We start from the raw sequence: 15,716 nt of genomic DNA, 5'->3' as shown, positions 1-15,716 counted from the left end.
AGAATCTTCTTACTCAAAACCGTTACTGAAACCATTTCTACCAAAGAAGAAGTTGCTGAAGGGATTATCACAAAAGCTGATAATGTGCATCCCAGTATCAATGGTCAGCACAAAGTCAGGAAAAAAATCCTTGGACACTGAAGGGGAATTCCTTGGGCGGTGTGAGTCTGAAGACAGTAGAGACAAAGACAAAGAAAGAAGAGCAAAAGAACCTGAACTAATTTCAAAAGAAAATCCTTTGTACATGAAAGGGTCTCCTGAGAGTGAAGAGAAATCAGAGCAAACTTCCTATATAAAGTCTGACAGTGAATGTATTTCTAACAAACTTGCATCTCTAGATATTATAGATAAATGCCAAGATGCAAAGGACATTTCTAATAGCTATGTAGAGGTACCACCTGTTAATGACTCTTCTATTACAAAGCTGGATAATGTTTTGGTGAGTCCATTTTCTAGAGAAAATGAGGGACTGTGAGTAACATGAGTAATAAAAAATGGGAAGGAGATAAACATAGGAAAAAAAAGATAAGAAAAAAATACACAACTCTCAAAAAATGGACAAGAACCACGATGGAAAGAAAAGAGAAAACAGACACTGAAGAGAGGGAGAAGGAGAAGCAAACCAGAAGCAGAGCAGATGATCCTTCCCACAAGAGGAGGTACTCTCGCAGTGTGGAAAGAAATAAGCAGAATTGTCATAAGCAGGACTATCTCAAGGAAAGCAAGTACAGCTCTTCCCATAATGAAAGAAACAGTCCAAATAATGTCAGAAGCTCGGGAAAATATTCTCGTTCTAGATCCCGAAGCAGAGAAAGAACAGAACAAGACAGGAATAGGTATTATCATTGCAAAGGAGAGAGGACTTGGAGCAGAGAAAGATAGTATCAAGATGAACCACGGAGATGGGACAAATGCAGCTACTACAATGATTATTATTCCTCTCATGGAATAGAGATGGTAGAGAGAGAAAGTCCTCTCAGTGTGATAACGACTTTGACAAATGGAGTCAGGCTTACAGCAACAGGTCGCATAAGGATTAGCATTGCGAAAGCAGGTGGCCTCACAACGCCCTCTCTAGAGAGGAAGATGTGCATCACTTCAGCAGCCACAGAGCAAACTTACATCATTGTTCAGTACCTCAGCAGCAATCTGAAAAATATTCTTGTGAAAGGCATGCACTTCCTCCTGTGTCAGCTCATTCACGTTTTGAGGACCTTTCCTTGGAAAATGAAAAACTAAGAAATGGCAAAAGAAAAGACACCCACACAGAAGGAACCGGAAATGAAATAGAAAAGAAATGCTGAAAGATAGGTGTCCAAGGAATGAAAAAAATACAAGAAGGTCAGGAAGAAAAAGAAGTCGAAAGATAAACATTGAGAGAAGGAGTGCAAGTAAGCAAGCTTTCCGGCATGATCAGTAATTTTTTGCTCAGTCTTTTCTGGGTGTTTCTCATGTCTGCCTGTTTTTCATTGTTCCTAAGTTATTTCTATAGCATAATCTGTCTGGGGATCATATCATTAGGTTGGTCAAGTGAAGACAAGAAAGATATTGTTGAACTGTGTTAGAACACTGGATCTGGACGCTGTAGTGATAATCACATCTGACTTCTCTTTTGTTACTGCATTTACAGCCAAGTTCAGTGTCAGCACAACTCCTAGCTAAGCCTAGCTAAGAGAAGGTTTTCCCTAGTTTTGCATAATCTCTTAGCCCTGGAATGTTTTGGATTAGTGTGGTGAAACCTAATTTGTGACCCTGAGTAGATGGACTGGGCTTTGCATCCTGGGTTTAAGTTGTGAGGAAAAGAGAACTGGGAAAGTTGTGTCATTCTCAGCTTGTTTTTTTGTGTCTTACAGTCTTGTGGGACACAGCTGGACAGGAGAGGTTCCCGAGCACGCACACATCCTATTATCATCAGGCTCCTGCTTGTCTCATGGTAAGGGTAGCATCTGAGCTGTGATCTGGTGGAACTTTGACTGATAACAGTCCCAGCAGACACTTGGCCCATATGTTACTTTTTATGGTTACGCCGCCTTCTATTTCTTGTCTCTTCCCGTGGTTTAAAAAACTTTCCTACACTGTTCTTTCTTCCCTCGCCAGATAAAACCAGTGTAGTTGGGTATGTTTAGCTCTCTCCTGTCTTTCCTGATAGCACTCTTACTATATTCCGCGGCTTTGCTGTCTTCTAAATTGCCTTCCTTTTGTCACTGTGTTTCCAGTAAGGTGGTACGTACAGCGGAATTGTACGCGGTTATTTAGAAGCAGTCCTGTCAGAGGTGATGTGAGGGAAGAGGGCATTCCTTTCTTGTTCTGTGATGTGACTGTTGCATGATGTAGTACAACCCTGTTCTGACATGTTCTGCAGGGGTACTACATGAGACATTCTTCTCTGGTCCTCTGCCCTTTCTGCTTTCCTGTGCTTTGCACTTCCCATTTCTTAGCTCAGATGAGTTTTGTTTCCTGACTCCTAACCCGCTTAGGGTCTCGGTTTAGGGCATGATTGATCTCACCTAATAGAAGCCTTTCGTACAGGATGTGCCAAGCCCGCCTTGAATCCACCGATTGCATGGGCTGTATGGGAAGTGCGAGGCAAACGGACTTGGTGTTGGCAGCCCTACTGTCAACAGAAGCTCTGTCTAGATGAATCCTGCTCTTAGTGTTCTTGTGTGAGCAGACGCTGCTCCAAGAGAGTGCTGGGCCTTGCCTTCATTTGCTGTATTGCACCCAGAGTAGGAAATGATCAGCCCACAGCTCTTAACACAGGCCCAGCCTGCAGAAGAGTTGCTGCAGCTTCCTGCAAAGAGGTGGGGAATGGCTGCCTGGGCAGTGCTCGCTGGCGAGCATTTGGAGTGTGAACGATGTCAGCTGTGGCTTCTGTGAGCAAAGGCGGATCAGCTGGAGTCATCCTCCTGTGCTGGCACACAGGCTGCCTCTCTATCAAAACTGAGCCGTCACTGCTGTGTCAGCACATCCTGTAAACATGCAGGAGATTTGTTCCAAAGCTGAAAGGAAGCCTCTGGCCTGCTGAGGCTGGGGTAGCTGGACCTGACTGCCTGTTAAAGATATCCAGCAGTTGAGTCCTGTGTAGACTGTGAGTGTGCCCTTGCCTCACAGGCAGGTAGGTGCCATGGCATAAGGGCCGTGGGGAGTTCTGGTTAAAAAAGCCAAAGTGGAGGGAGAGGCATGGCTGTACTGGCAATGGTGTCCAGGTCACGTGGACACACAGCAAAAATCGTAGGGCTGTGCCTGGGAAACATTCCTGGTTGCCGCACAGCAAGTGAACTGACATGTTCTAAGCTGCAAAGCATTATTCATTTAGAACATACCAGAATCCATCTGTAATTTAGTCAAGCACTGTGGATAAACCAACAAGAACTCTTTTCTTTTTGTGTCTTCTTGTCAACGCTTTGCTGCTGCTGTTGCTTTTCAAACCCTAGGGGAGGACTCTCCTGGCCTTGCCCTCCAGTGAGGAGGCCTTGCCAGCTAAATCAGGCTCTGGTCTCCATCTGCTCCACCACTCCTGCATATGTTGGCATTCTGCCTGCAGTGGTGTCTTACTGACCGCTGCTCCTTTTTCTTTATCTCCTTATATTTTTGCCCCCAGCGGCTATGGAGGGGACCCAGAAAAGCTTCCACTTTGCCTGGAAGTTCAGTTTGCCCTTTGACTTTGTGTCTGCTGCAGATGGCACCAAGGTAGTGAAGGTAAAACCTGGCTGTTTGGCTCAGCATCCATGAGACCCCTCTGCAGCCCAAGGAGATGGAGACTGCTGTAGGCACAGAGAGCAGAAAATGGCCCAGGACATCTGTTGGGCTACTTGTGAGGTTCTGGTAGCTATAGGGAGTTGCAGAGGTTTGGGTTTTTTTCTCTTTCCTTGGGATGTGGGAATCGTTTCCTTGTGTTACAGAAAGGCAGTGCCCCTCACTTGGGGTGACAAGCATTCTCCTTCTCATCAGCCCCTCAGTGATGCTATCCATCTGGCAGTTGCTTCCAACCAGAATTCAGGAGATTTCATGGACGAGGTCGTGGGAGAACTGGAGATCAGAAAGGCTCTACTCCCTGCGCTCCTCCTAAGTGACAAGCAGCGCTGCTCCTTTTTCCCCTCTGGGACACCAGAGCCTGTGACAAAGGGTGAAGGGCATGGGCGAGGGGCATGGGGGGGCCACACTGCAGCCATCCCGGGGAATGGGGAGAGGGTCTGGAGCCACGTGTGGGCTTCATCCCTGTTGGGATGAGCAGAAGTGGGGGGTGTGGGCAGGGAGGGGACGCCAGAGGGCCGGTGAAGTCACAGGGTTCCATTTGCAGTAATGTGGGTGTTGCCGGGCGCTGCGTCAGCAGAGCAGCCTCTGCCAGGGTGCGGGCAGCAGGCTTTGCCTCTGCGGGAGTGCGGGCAGCGGGAGGAGGCAGAATGGCCAAGAAGCAGGCAGCGTCAGGCTCTCCGCAGAGGAGGAGGAAGGCAAGGGTGTGCGGGCAGGGCTGGGGCGGGGGGTTTGGCAGCAGCAGAGAGGTTTGGGTCTCTGCCTGCACGTGGCGGCAGCCCCCCGGTCGGTGGCGGTGGGGTGGGCACGGGGGGGCACGCTCCAGGGCCCGGCGCCTGTTGAAGAGCCAGTCCTGTGCCCCAGTGTCCCCAGTGTTCCCCCAGGGCCCGCCCAGTGCCTCCCAGTATGTCCCCGGGACCTGCCTGGTGGGTGCCAGTGTGTGCCCGGGCCTGCCCAGTACAGTGCCGGGGCCTGCCCAGTATGCCCCAGTGTGACACGAGGGCCAGCCCAGTGGGTGCCCAGGGCCTGTCCAGTAGGTCCCTGCGCGTCCCCAGAAGGTGCCCAGTGCGTCCCAGTGCATCCCAGCACCAAGGGCAAGCGTGCAGGCGCTGGGCCCCGCTGCACAGTGCCCTCCCCTCGCTCTTCTCTTGGTGGATCCCGCTGTCCGTCCCTCCACTGTCCCTTCCGAGTGGAGCCCCAGCAGTCCCTGTTGCCCCTCCCAGGGCGTGCGGCCCCCGCCACTCTCTCCCGCCCCACTGTCCCCACAGGGCTTGGGGTTCCCCCGCCGCCCCGTCCCCTGGGCGTCCTGGGCCTCCGTCAGCTCCCGCCGGGCCCCCCTCGCGGCCTCTTCCCCCAGTGCCCCCGCTCTCCTCAGATCCCCCGTTCCTCTGAGATCTCCCCCATCCACGTTCTCCTCGGGCCCCTCCCGGCATCCTCCCCCTCTCCCCTGGTACCGTGTCAGGGTCCACCGCCATCTGGGCCCACTCCAACTCCCCCCCGACCTGTTCCCCCCCAATTCCCCTCCCGCATCCTGCTGTCCCTCACTGCCACTGCCTCTCCCCCCGAGCAGTCTGCGGACGGGAACCCCCGGGTGCCCAGGGGCGATGGCACCCAGAAGCGGATCTCGGTGGAGCACATGTACCAGAAGAAGACACAGCTGGAGCACATCCTGCTCCATCCCGACACCTACATCGGCTCCGTGGAGCTGGTGACCCAGGTGCGGGGGGCCCGGGGCAAGGGAGGGTTGTGGGGCTAAGCCGCCTGAACTCCTGGGTGCAGGTGAGGAGTCATTAACGTCTGTTTATAAGGGACAAAACGTCTGCTTTACAAACTGATGGCCCAGAAAAGCAGGTGTACCGGGGACCTGATGTGTTTCTTGCCTTCTTATTTTAGCAGGTGTGGGTTTTTGATGAGGACGTGGGCCTGAACTGCCGAGCTGTGACCCTTGTGCCTGGCTTATACAAAATCTTTGATGAGATTCTAGGTAAGGGGAGCTACTTGTTGAGCCAATGATTGACAAGTTACTAATGGGTGCTGAATGTCTAAGAAACTGGAACTAAATGCAAGAACTTACCAAGTGTGCTTTTACCTAGTTGTGTTGTTGACCAAGGGATGTCTGTTGCATGATTTGATGAATGGTGTTCACACAGTACGTTGTTTGTTGATTGTGCTTGGACATATTGGATACTGATATCCTTCCATTAGTGCTACTTAACAGTAAGCCATTCATGGGATGATTGGGTTTTGATTACAAGCCCAATTTCATTCAGCCCCAAATTCTCCCAAATTCACTGTTAACTTGTAGTACTTGTCTTTGTAACTTGCAAAATATTTGCATACCAAGATGATTATTAGTAACATTGTACTGAATTTTTGCATTCATTCTGCTGAAGACGCTTTATAGTTAATAGTTTTGTCTTGATTGAGAATGTAATAGAAAAACAATAATCTTTCTGTTCTAGTCAGTGCTGCAGACAACAAGCAGAGGGATAAAAGCATGTCATGCATTAAAGTTACAATTGATGTGTAAGTTTGATTTCATTTTCGTTCATGGCCTTCCCAACTGAAGGGCGTTTGATTTACTCACTCAGACGCTGTTCTGCTGAGCTGGTGTAGTACTGGAGGGCTCTGCCATGCAGCCGATCCAAGTTAGAGCCAATGTCATTCAGCAGTTGCGAAAGCCTTTTTCTCTGTTTAGTCCCTTGGTCTCTTCCAGAGTGCTGACTGGTGACATGACTGCTTTGGTGGTGGTGTTGTTTTCTGTTGTGGCCATTTTCCTTCCTTCTTCCTCTCAACCTTGTTATTCTGTCACTGAGCATAGACAGATGATTTTTATGTGTGGTGGTCCGTTTCATGGAATTTTTTTGTTGACTTGTTCTCCCTCTGCTGGCTGTTTCTGCACTTGCTGAGCAGAGATTTGCTCTTCATGAAATGGTGGCCTTTCCCCAGAGCTTTTGTGTACTCCTTGTTTCATAGCTCTGTCATTTGCAGCCTTAAAAACACACATTTATTTCCCCTAGGGAGAATAACACAATCAGTGTATGGAACGATGGGAAAGGTATTCCAGTTGTTGAACACGAAGTGGAGAAGGTCTGTGTGCCCGCTCTGATCTTTGGACAGCTGCTAACATCCAGCAACTACGATGACAATGAAAAGACAGTCACAGGTAGGGAAGACTCTCAAATATGTGCTCATATTTTTGAGCAGCCTGATCAAATGGTTTAAATGTGTGAACTGAAGTAAAGGCAGCGGGGGAAGGGGGTCCTTGATGCAACATGCAAACGGCGTTCTGAGCCCATCAGAGAGAAGTCTCCATGCTCGATTTTATAGTAATAATGGTACAAACATGGAGAACGGGAACAATTCTCTTTGACTGCTAATCCCAGTTGAATCTGGGTTTGTAGTCGGGTACTGGGTTTGTAGGACACTGTTGCTCCTTGACGGTTGTACTTTGATTGTGCTGAAGTGGCCGAGCTCCTGTTAGTCTGGAATTCTTGTAGGTGGTTTTGAACAAAGGTAATAACACAAGTCTGTTTTCCTTCTCATTCCAGGTGGGCGAAATGGTTATGGAGCCAAACTGTGCAACATATTTAGCACAAAATTTACTGTGGAAACTGCATGTCGCGAATACAAAAAGTTATTCAAGCAGGTATGAGCGCTTCTCATTTCAGTAAGGTTATACCCGAGATTTTCAAGTCAGACCCTAAGTTTTTGTTCCAAAAATTTAGGTGTAACTTGCATTCAGTGCACCGTGATTCAAATAAATTTGGCCCACAGTTTCTGTATCACCAAATAGAATTCAAATAATAATGAAATGAGCAGACATAATGAGAATCTAGTTTTTAACCAGTGGGGTTTTTTTTTTTTCATTTGAAAGTATTTAAAACTCGTAAATCAGCTTACTGCTTTTAAAAGCTGAGCTAGTTGCTCATGTGTGTTAGAGTTGCAACTCCTAAAACCTCCTCTTCTCAGACGTGGACAGACAACATGGGCAAGGCTGGTGAAATGCAGCTGAAGTATTTTGATGGAGAAGATGACCCGTGTGTCACTTTCCAACCTGATCTGTCAAAACTCAGAATGACCATTCTTGATGAAGCCATTGTAGCACTAATGTCTCGAAGAGCATATGATATCGCTGGATGCACAAAGGATGTCCAAGTTTTCCTAAATGGACAGAGGCTGCCTGTAAGTGAGCATTTAAAAGAAACGGTGATATCTGTATTTCTCGTGCCATTTAAAGAGTGGGATTTTGTTGAAGCAATTTACGTCATTACACATAGTAAAGGGAAAATTTGCGTGCGTGATTCCTCTACCCACTTTTCAGGAGGATATGAATTAAGTCTTTCTAGGAGCTGTTCTAACCGAGTTGTCTGCTTTCATGTGTATGCAGGTGAAAGGATTCCGCAGTTATGTGGACTTCTATCTGAAGGACAGAGTAGATGAAACTGGGAATGTGCTTCAGGTTCTTCATGAGGAAGTCAATTCTCGGTGGGAAGTGTGTTTGACTTTAAGTGAAAAAGGCTTCCAGCAAGCTAGCTTTGTCAACAGCATTGCCACTACAAAGGTGACCTTTCTTTAGTTGATTTAGTCAAGCTAATGCCATATTCTTCATCGTTAACATTCTTAGCTGTTTTCAAATGTCTGTATGTTAGTGAAAACTACTTAGTTGCTTAGTGTTGCAAGGACTATGCTTAAAGTTTGAAATAGATATGCATAGCGTTTTGGGGTTTTTTTTTAATGGAATCAGCACCAGGTCTTTGGTCCCATTTTGCCTTAGGGTGGCAGGCACGTTGATTATGTAGCTGACCAGATTGTGACCAAACTCATTGATGCTGTGAAAAGGAAGAACAAAAACGGAGTTGGAGTGAAGCCTTTTCAGGTACAATGTCAGAATTTCCCCCGTGGGAAACACAATTCTAGCATTATTGCAGATTGTAACTACAGTTTAATGCATTACTCCATTAATTAATAATACATATTCCCATTGCACAGACTATGTATATAATTGCTGATTATAGAAGCCTCATATTGTCCAGTTTAAGCCAGGTAACAATCTTCTCTCTGTCTGGCTGATTTCTTTTGCAATCAGAACACTGTAAGTCAGTGCAGATGCACTACAGCTCAGTACCTGTTCGATAACACCTATTTAGGCTGAGAGCTGTTGATTCCTTGACATCTCAAATCATCTAACGTTGCTGGTGAATGTTATTAGCTGTCCTAAATTCTTTCAAGACATCTAGGAAAATCCAAAACCATACAGTGATAACAGTTTTTCCTCACTGCAGGGCTGCTGCAGCCCGTGGCTCCGCTCCCTCTGACCCCTCTCTCCATCTGCCTTCCAGGCACATCACCCTGTGGCGCGTGGTGATCTAGGCCACCCGGTTGACTCAGCTGGGCCCTGAGGCCCAAGGGCGCCATATTAAGCAGCTACTGGTTCACGAACACTATAGTAATACCTTGGAGAGGGATGACATTGCCTGGCTGGAATTGGACCAGCCTGTCCAGTGCAGTTCCTACGTACTGCGTGCGCGACGCCTCGCTGAGAGTGTCAGAGCTGAGAACCTGCTACATCAGTGGCTGGGGTTCCACAGCTGCAAGATGTGAGTTGCCCAAAAGTACCCGTGTCCTGAGTGCAAGCTTGGCACGCTGGGGAGGCGGGTTGGGTCTGCTGAGAGCCCTGGTGAAAGCCAGAGTCAGGCTGGGGGACATATGCCTACGGGGAGATGGGCCTGAGCCATTCCCCAGAGCGAGAGAGAAGGGAAACACGGGCACAATGCTCTTGAGATGCAAAGCCAAGCCCGTGGGAAGGGGCTCAGCCAGTCAGGGGAGGAGATCTGGCAAGGAGCTGCTGCCTGTTAATTGCTTTCTGTGCTCCCAGCTGGAGGATCAGCTGATGTGCTGCAGGAGGCCAAGGTCCGCCTCATGGATGTCAGGCTCTGCAAGAGCAGCTGGTGGTCCAGAGGGGCCATCCACGCCCACAGGCTGTGTGCCGGCTGTGCGCAGGGCGGCATCGACCCCTGCCAGGTACGGGCGTGCTGCAAGTCACCCCCAGCAGCACCGGCAGCCCCGTCAGCACCGCCCAAACACACCCCGGCACGTGCTTTGCCTGGCCAGTCACCCTCCCACCGCTGGGTCCCCACCGCTGTTGGGGCTCACGTCCCCTTCCCCATCTGCCAGTCCTCGTCCCAGCGGCCTGGGACTCTGCCAAGAAAGCCCATCCAGTGCTCTTGGCAGCCTGTAGGTCCAGATCCCAACCCTGGAACCACCCCTCTTCCACACATCCAGGGTCACTGTGCAGGGATGAGAGAGAGCCCGAGCTTCCAGGCCCCGGAACCCCTCCCAGACAAGGTTCTGTCTGCTCCAGCACCTGAGCAGAGCCTTCCTGTGCAGGGAATCCAGCTCTGGCAGGTGCTGTGGGAGAGCAGGAGCCAGCCCCAGTGCTGTCGGTGGCCTCCCAACACCACCTTAATCCTCTCCCCTCCGCTGCAGGTGACAGCGGTGGTCCCCTCGTGTGCAAAGCTAACAATGCCGACGACTTCTGGTGTGTTGGAGTGACGAGCTGGGGGAAAGGCTGTGCAAGAGCCAAACGGCCTGGGGTCTACACCTCTGCTCAGCACTTTTATGTAAGAGTGGATTTTGGAAGAGATGGGACTGCGCCCAGCAGTAACGGCTACTCCAAGGCCACAGCCAGTCATCACCTCAAGCCCCTTTCAGAGGCCAAGGCCCCACACAATGGGGCAGGCTGAGGGTTAGGGTTAGACTTGGGGTTAGGGTTATGGTTTAGGGTTAGTGATTAGGGTTATGGGTTAGGGTTAGTGATTAGGGTTATGGGTTAGGGTTAGGGGTTAAGGCTAGGGTTAGGGTTAGAGTTAGGGGGCTAGGCTTACGGTTAGGGTTAGGTTTAGGGGTTAGGGTTATGGTTCAGTTTAGGGCCATTAAGGGTTATTGTAAGGGTTAGGGTAAGCGGTTAGGGTTGGGGGTAGCAGTTAGGGTTAGGGCTTAGGTTTAGGGGTTAAGGTTTTAGGGTTAGGGTTTTAGGGTTAGGGTTAAGGTTAAGGTTTAATGTTAGGGCATAGAGTTAGGGTTAGGGTCTTGGGTTAGGGTTAGGGTTCATGTTAGGGGTTTGGTGTTAGGGTCAGGGTTAGGGGTCAGGGTTAGGATTATGTTTAGCATTAGGGTTTATGGTAAAGGTTAGGGTTAAGCTTAGGGTTAGGTGTCAGGGTTAGGTTTAGGGTAAGGTGTTCATGTTAGGGATAGGATTACAGTTCAAGCTAGGGATAGGGTTCAGGGTTAGGGTTAGGGTTGGGGAGTTAAGGTAGGGTTAGGATTAGGATTAGGGCGTTAGGGTTAGGGGTTAGCTGTATGGGTTAGTGTTAGGGTTAGTGTTTAGGATTATGGCTTGGGGTTATGCTTGGGGCTTAGAGGTACGATTAGGGGTTAGGGTTAAGAATTAGGGGTTAGGGTTAGGGATTAGGGTTTGGGTTACTGTTAGGGTTTAGGTGTTAGGTTTAGGGTTAGGGTCCAAGTTTGGGTTAGGGTTTCGTATAGGGATAGGGTTAAGGGTTAGGGGTTAGGTGTTAGGGTTCAGATTAGGTATAGGTGTTAGGGCTAGGGTTCAGGTTAGGACTTAGGGTTAGGGGTTAGGGTTATGGTTATGGGTTAGGGGGTTAGTGTTACAGGGTTAGGGTTAAGGTTAGGGTTAGGGTTAAGGTTAGGGTTAGTGTTTGGGTATGGGTTAGTGTTAGGGGTTGGGGTTAGGGTTAGGGGTTGGGGTTAATATTGGTGTTGGGGGTTAGGGTTAGGTTTTGGGTTAGGGGGTTAGGGTTAGGTTCAGGGGGTTACGGTTAGAGGGTTAGGGGTTAGGGTTAGGGTTGGTGGTAGGTGATTAGGGTTAGGGTTAGGCTTAGGGCATTAGGGTTATGTTTAGTGTCAGGGTTAGGGGTAGGGGATTGGGATTAGGGTTGGGGTTAGGGTTTGGGTAGGGAGTTAGGGTTACCGGGTTAGGGATAGGGTTAGGTGGTTAGGGTTAGGGTTAGGGGTTAGGGTTAGGGTTTGGGTTAGGCAGGGTTAGGGTTTGGGTGTTAGGGCTAGTGTTATGGTTAGTGTTAGGTTTTGGGTTAGGGGGTTAGGGAGTTAGGGTTAGGGGTTAGGGTTTGGGTTAGGCAGTTAGGTTTTGGGTTAGGGGGTTAGGGTTAGGGGTTAGGGTTTGGGTTAGGGTTGGAGGTAGGGGATTAGGGTTGGGGTTAGGCTTAGGGTATTAGGGTTATGTTTAGTGTCAGGGTTAGGGGTAGTGGATTGGGATTACGGCTGGGGTTAGGGTTAGGGGGTTAGAGTTAGGGTTTGTGTTAGGCAGTTAGGTTTTGGGTTAGGGGGTTAGGGTTAGGGGGTTAGGGTTGGGGGTAGGGGATTAGGGTTAGGGTTAGGCTTAGGGCATTAGGGTTATGTTTAGTGTCAGGGGTAGGGGATTGGGATTAGGGTTGGGGTTAGGCTTAGGGTTTGGGTAGGGTGTTAGGTTTAGGGTTAGGGTTACGGGGTTAGGGATAGGGTTAGGTGGTTAGGGTTAGGTTTAGGGTTAGGGGTTAGGGTTAGGTGGTTAGGGTTAGGTTTAGTGTTAGGGTTAGGGGTTAGGGTTAGGGTTTGGGTTTGGGTTAGATTTTGGTTTAGCAGGTTAGGGTTTAGGGTTAGGATTAAGGCCTTAGGGTTAGGGTTTGGTTTAGGGGGTTAGGGTTAGGTGGTTAGGGTTTAGGGTTAAGGTTTAAGGTTAGGGTTAGGGTCTTGTGGGTTAGGTTAGGTTAGGGTTAGGGTCAGGGGTTGGGCTTCGCGGTAGGGGTATGGGCAGAGTTTTAGAGTCAGGGGGTCGCTGGCCGGGCCCTGACCTGGCCCCCCCGGGCGGGTTGGGGGCTGCGGGGGCACGTGTCGGTGCCTGCCCTGGCCTCGTGGGGAGCGGGGCCTGGCTGTGCCGGCATGGGGAGGACGGGGGGACGGGGGAGGACAGGGGGACAGGGTGGGGGGGCTGGCTTCAGAGTAAAGTTTATTTATTGTAGTGCCCGGCTCATTCTTGCTGCGGGGGCACCGGGGTGGGGGGTTACTGGGGAGGGGGGTGCGATGGGGCTGCAACAGTCCAAGTCCTGAGGGGGGTCTTTGCTGCAGGGGGGCACCCCAGGACTCCCCCATCTGCCCTCCCCCATCTGCCCTCCCAGGCCCTGGCCATCCCCAAAGGCTGGGCTGGGGCAGAACCCTTTGGGGTTCCCCCCCGCACCCCAAAGCTCTGCCCCTCCCAACCCCCGACACTGCGGTCATGTCCCCCTAAGGCAGGGGCCTGCCCTGGCGTGCAGAGCCCCAATGCATTTGTGACACCCCAGCACATGGTGTGGGGGCAGCCCTGGCCCCCCAGTGCTGGGCTGGGGGGCAGTGGGGGGTCAGGGGTGTCCCTGTCGCTGTGCAGGGATGGGACCTGTTTGGTTTCCTTTTGTCCATATTTTTTTTTCCAGCAGCTGTCGGGTGAGGCCCACAACAGGACCCTGGGGCACCGGGGCACGGCCCGGCCCTGCTTCCCTGGCACGGTGAGAGCTGGGGCAGGGAGAGCCGCAGCCGCCCGCTGGACACCAGCCGGGCTGAGAATGGCCACAGCTCGTGCCAGCAATGGCATCTCCTCCCTGGCCCCAGCAGAGCCCCAGTGCATCAGTGAAATTCAACCGTGCTGCCACACCTCCTGCCCCGCGGTCTTGCCTGGGGCTGGGCTCTCCCCATGGGGCTGGGGTGCTGTGCCCAGGGGATGCTCGGGACTGGCACCAACCCTCCCTGTTCCGTGACGCTGTGCCTGGGCTGTGGGGGCCATGGAGGGGCCTGTGGGCTGTCCCCAGATCTGGTACATGCTGGCAGATGGAGCCGTGCCGGCCAGCGGGAGGCTGTGCTGCTGGGCAGCTGCTTTTCACAGTGCTGTGATGCTCTGCAAGAAATCCTCTGTGGCACGGCCAGGGCTCCCGCCAGCCTCCACCCGGCCAGGGCAAGGGCCCATGGCCTTTGCCTCAGATTCCCTTTCTGGTCACGGGAGCAGAGCTCTGGACGACACAGGGCACCCTTGCACCCTCCTCGCCCCTCAGGGGGTGTGCGATGCCCATGGGGGTTGGTGCTGATACCCCACAGCTCAGCTCGTCCTCCAGCAGCGCTCAACATCCCCAGCTGCCTGGTCAGGCAGATTTTGGGATGGAGAAAAGCCTGGTATAGACAGCGATGTACTCTGTGTGTGTGTGTGTGTTCATGCACACACAGCTCCATATATACATTTGGGGTGATGCGGGGGTTATGGGAGCAGCTACACGGCCAGCCCAGAGCAGCCCGTGTGGCACGGCCGTGGCCTCGCCATTTGCTGTGCGAGTCGTGACAACTGATTGTCCGGGCGCGCTTGCAGCAAGGAGAGCCGTAAATAGCACGGCCCCTCAGCAGGGACGCGCCACAGACGCTCTCCAGAGCCCAGCAGTGGGAAATCTGACAGCACTTCCCACACTTGATGGGGAGCAGAGGGCTTGCCACAAGCTCTGCAATGGTCATTTCCAGAACAACGCCAACATTGGTTAAATGAGCACTGGACATTCCCTCAGAAATAACGAGCATGCTTAGACAATGGAGATGACCCATCTAGAGCAGTCTTGGCAGCAGAGGATGGCAGCTGACGGCCTCTTGCTCCTGAGAAAGGCTGAGCTTCAAGTACTCACTACGAACAAAGGCAACCCTGTGGCTCTGGAGAGTCGGCGCAAGGGAAACCTGAGGGAACAGGCAGATGAGGACAGCGCCTTTCTCTTGAAGAAAGCTTGAGGAAAATCACTTTTATTACGTAAATATTAAAAAGCACAGAAACTCAGGACAAGCTTATGTATTTTATTATTTTTTTAAGATAGCTAAAGAGGAAGGTACCTATGTGAGAAGCTATTTTAAAGGATTTGATATGTTCTAAAGTCTACTTGAACATTAAAATGACCACAAAGTGTCAAAAGATTCCAGCTAGCTAATGGGTAAGAGAGAAGTGCAACAGCAACATGGAACACAGCTCCAGGGTTAACAAGAAGGGAGGGGGAGTGTTCCTGTTGAAACAAACCTAACTTCTTTAAAACCAAGAAAAATAGAGCTGTATTCACTGTATGTAAGAAAGATTTTTGGACTGTCTTCAATTCAGTGAAAAGATGTCCTGGTGTGAGATGTCCTTCTTTGGTGACAGCTGGTCAAGAGCTCTGCTGAATGCTCGTTTGTAGATCAATTTGGATCAGCAGTTTAAAATCTTCATAAACGTTCAAAACATATCATCCTCATCAGACTCCTACAAGTGCCAGACAGGCTTTTTGAGACGTCCACGCCTGGTATGGGGCACGGCTGCTACGGGGCTGTGCGCACAAGCAGTTGAATCAACAGTGACAGCTTTATCATCGTCTTCCAGCTTGGATTTCTGGAGGGAAAGCATAGTCAAGAAGTGAATCATGAATCTGAGCATAAACATGGGACACAATTAGCACAAAATGCACCACTGTGCCACGGCTAAGGTGGTTTTTCGAACTGATAGGACCAAACCAACAATCTGGGCTAAGGACGTGTGCCCGGGCCCCGCTTCTCACCCACCTCCCCCACACCACGCAATAAAGACGGGTGTTGCAGAGGAGCTTCTACCTCTGCCACGCTTTTCCTGCCAGAATAACCCACAACACGCTTGTGGTACCCCCTCGGCTCGAACAGGTGACAGAGTACAAACCTTTGCTGCAACTGATCTGGAAGGCTTGGAGCCAAAATCATCTGAACCCAAATGCAAAGAGCTTGGCTGCCTTTTGGTAACTTTCCACCCCTTGCTCTGGTCAGACTTCTTGTCACCCACTGCTGCAGCCTTGGAATCCAGGGATCCCTCCCTCACCGCTGTCTTGCCAGACTTGGGTGCAGCCTTTTTCTTGGCTAGAATACCCATGATGGACGGCTGGTTA

The sequence above is a fragment of the Pelecanus crispus genome, chromosome 28 (genome assembly GCF_030463565.1).
Source record: "Pelecanus crispus isolate bPelCri1 chromosome 28, bPelCri1.pri, whole genome shotgun sequence".
Taxonomy (NCBI): Eukaryota; Metazoa; Chordata; class Aves; order Pelecaniformes; family Pelecanidae; genus Pelecanus; species Pelecanus crispus.
This window is presented reverse-complemented; position numbering follows the sequence as displayed.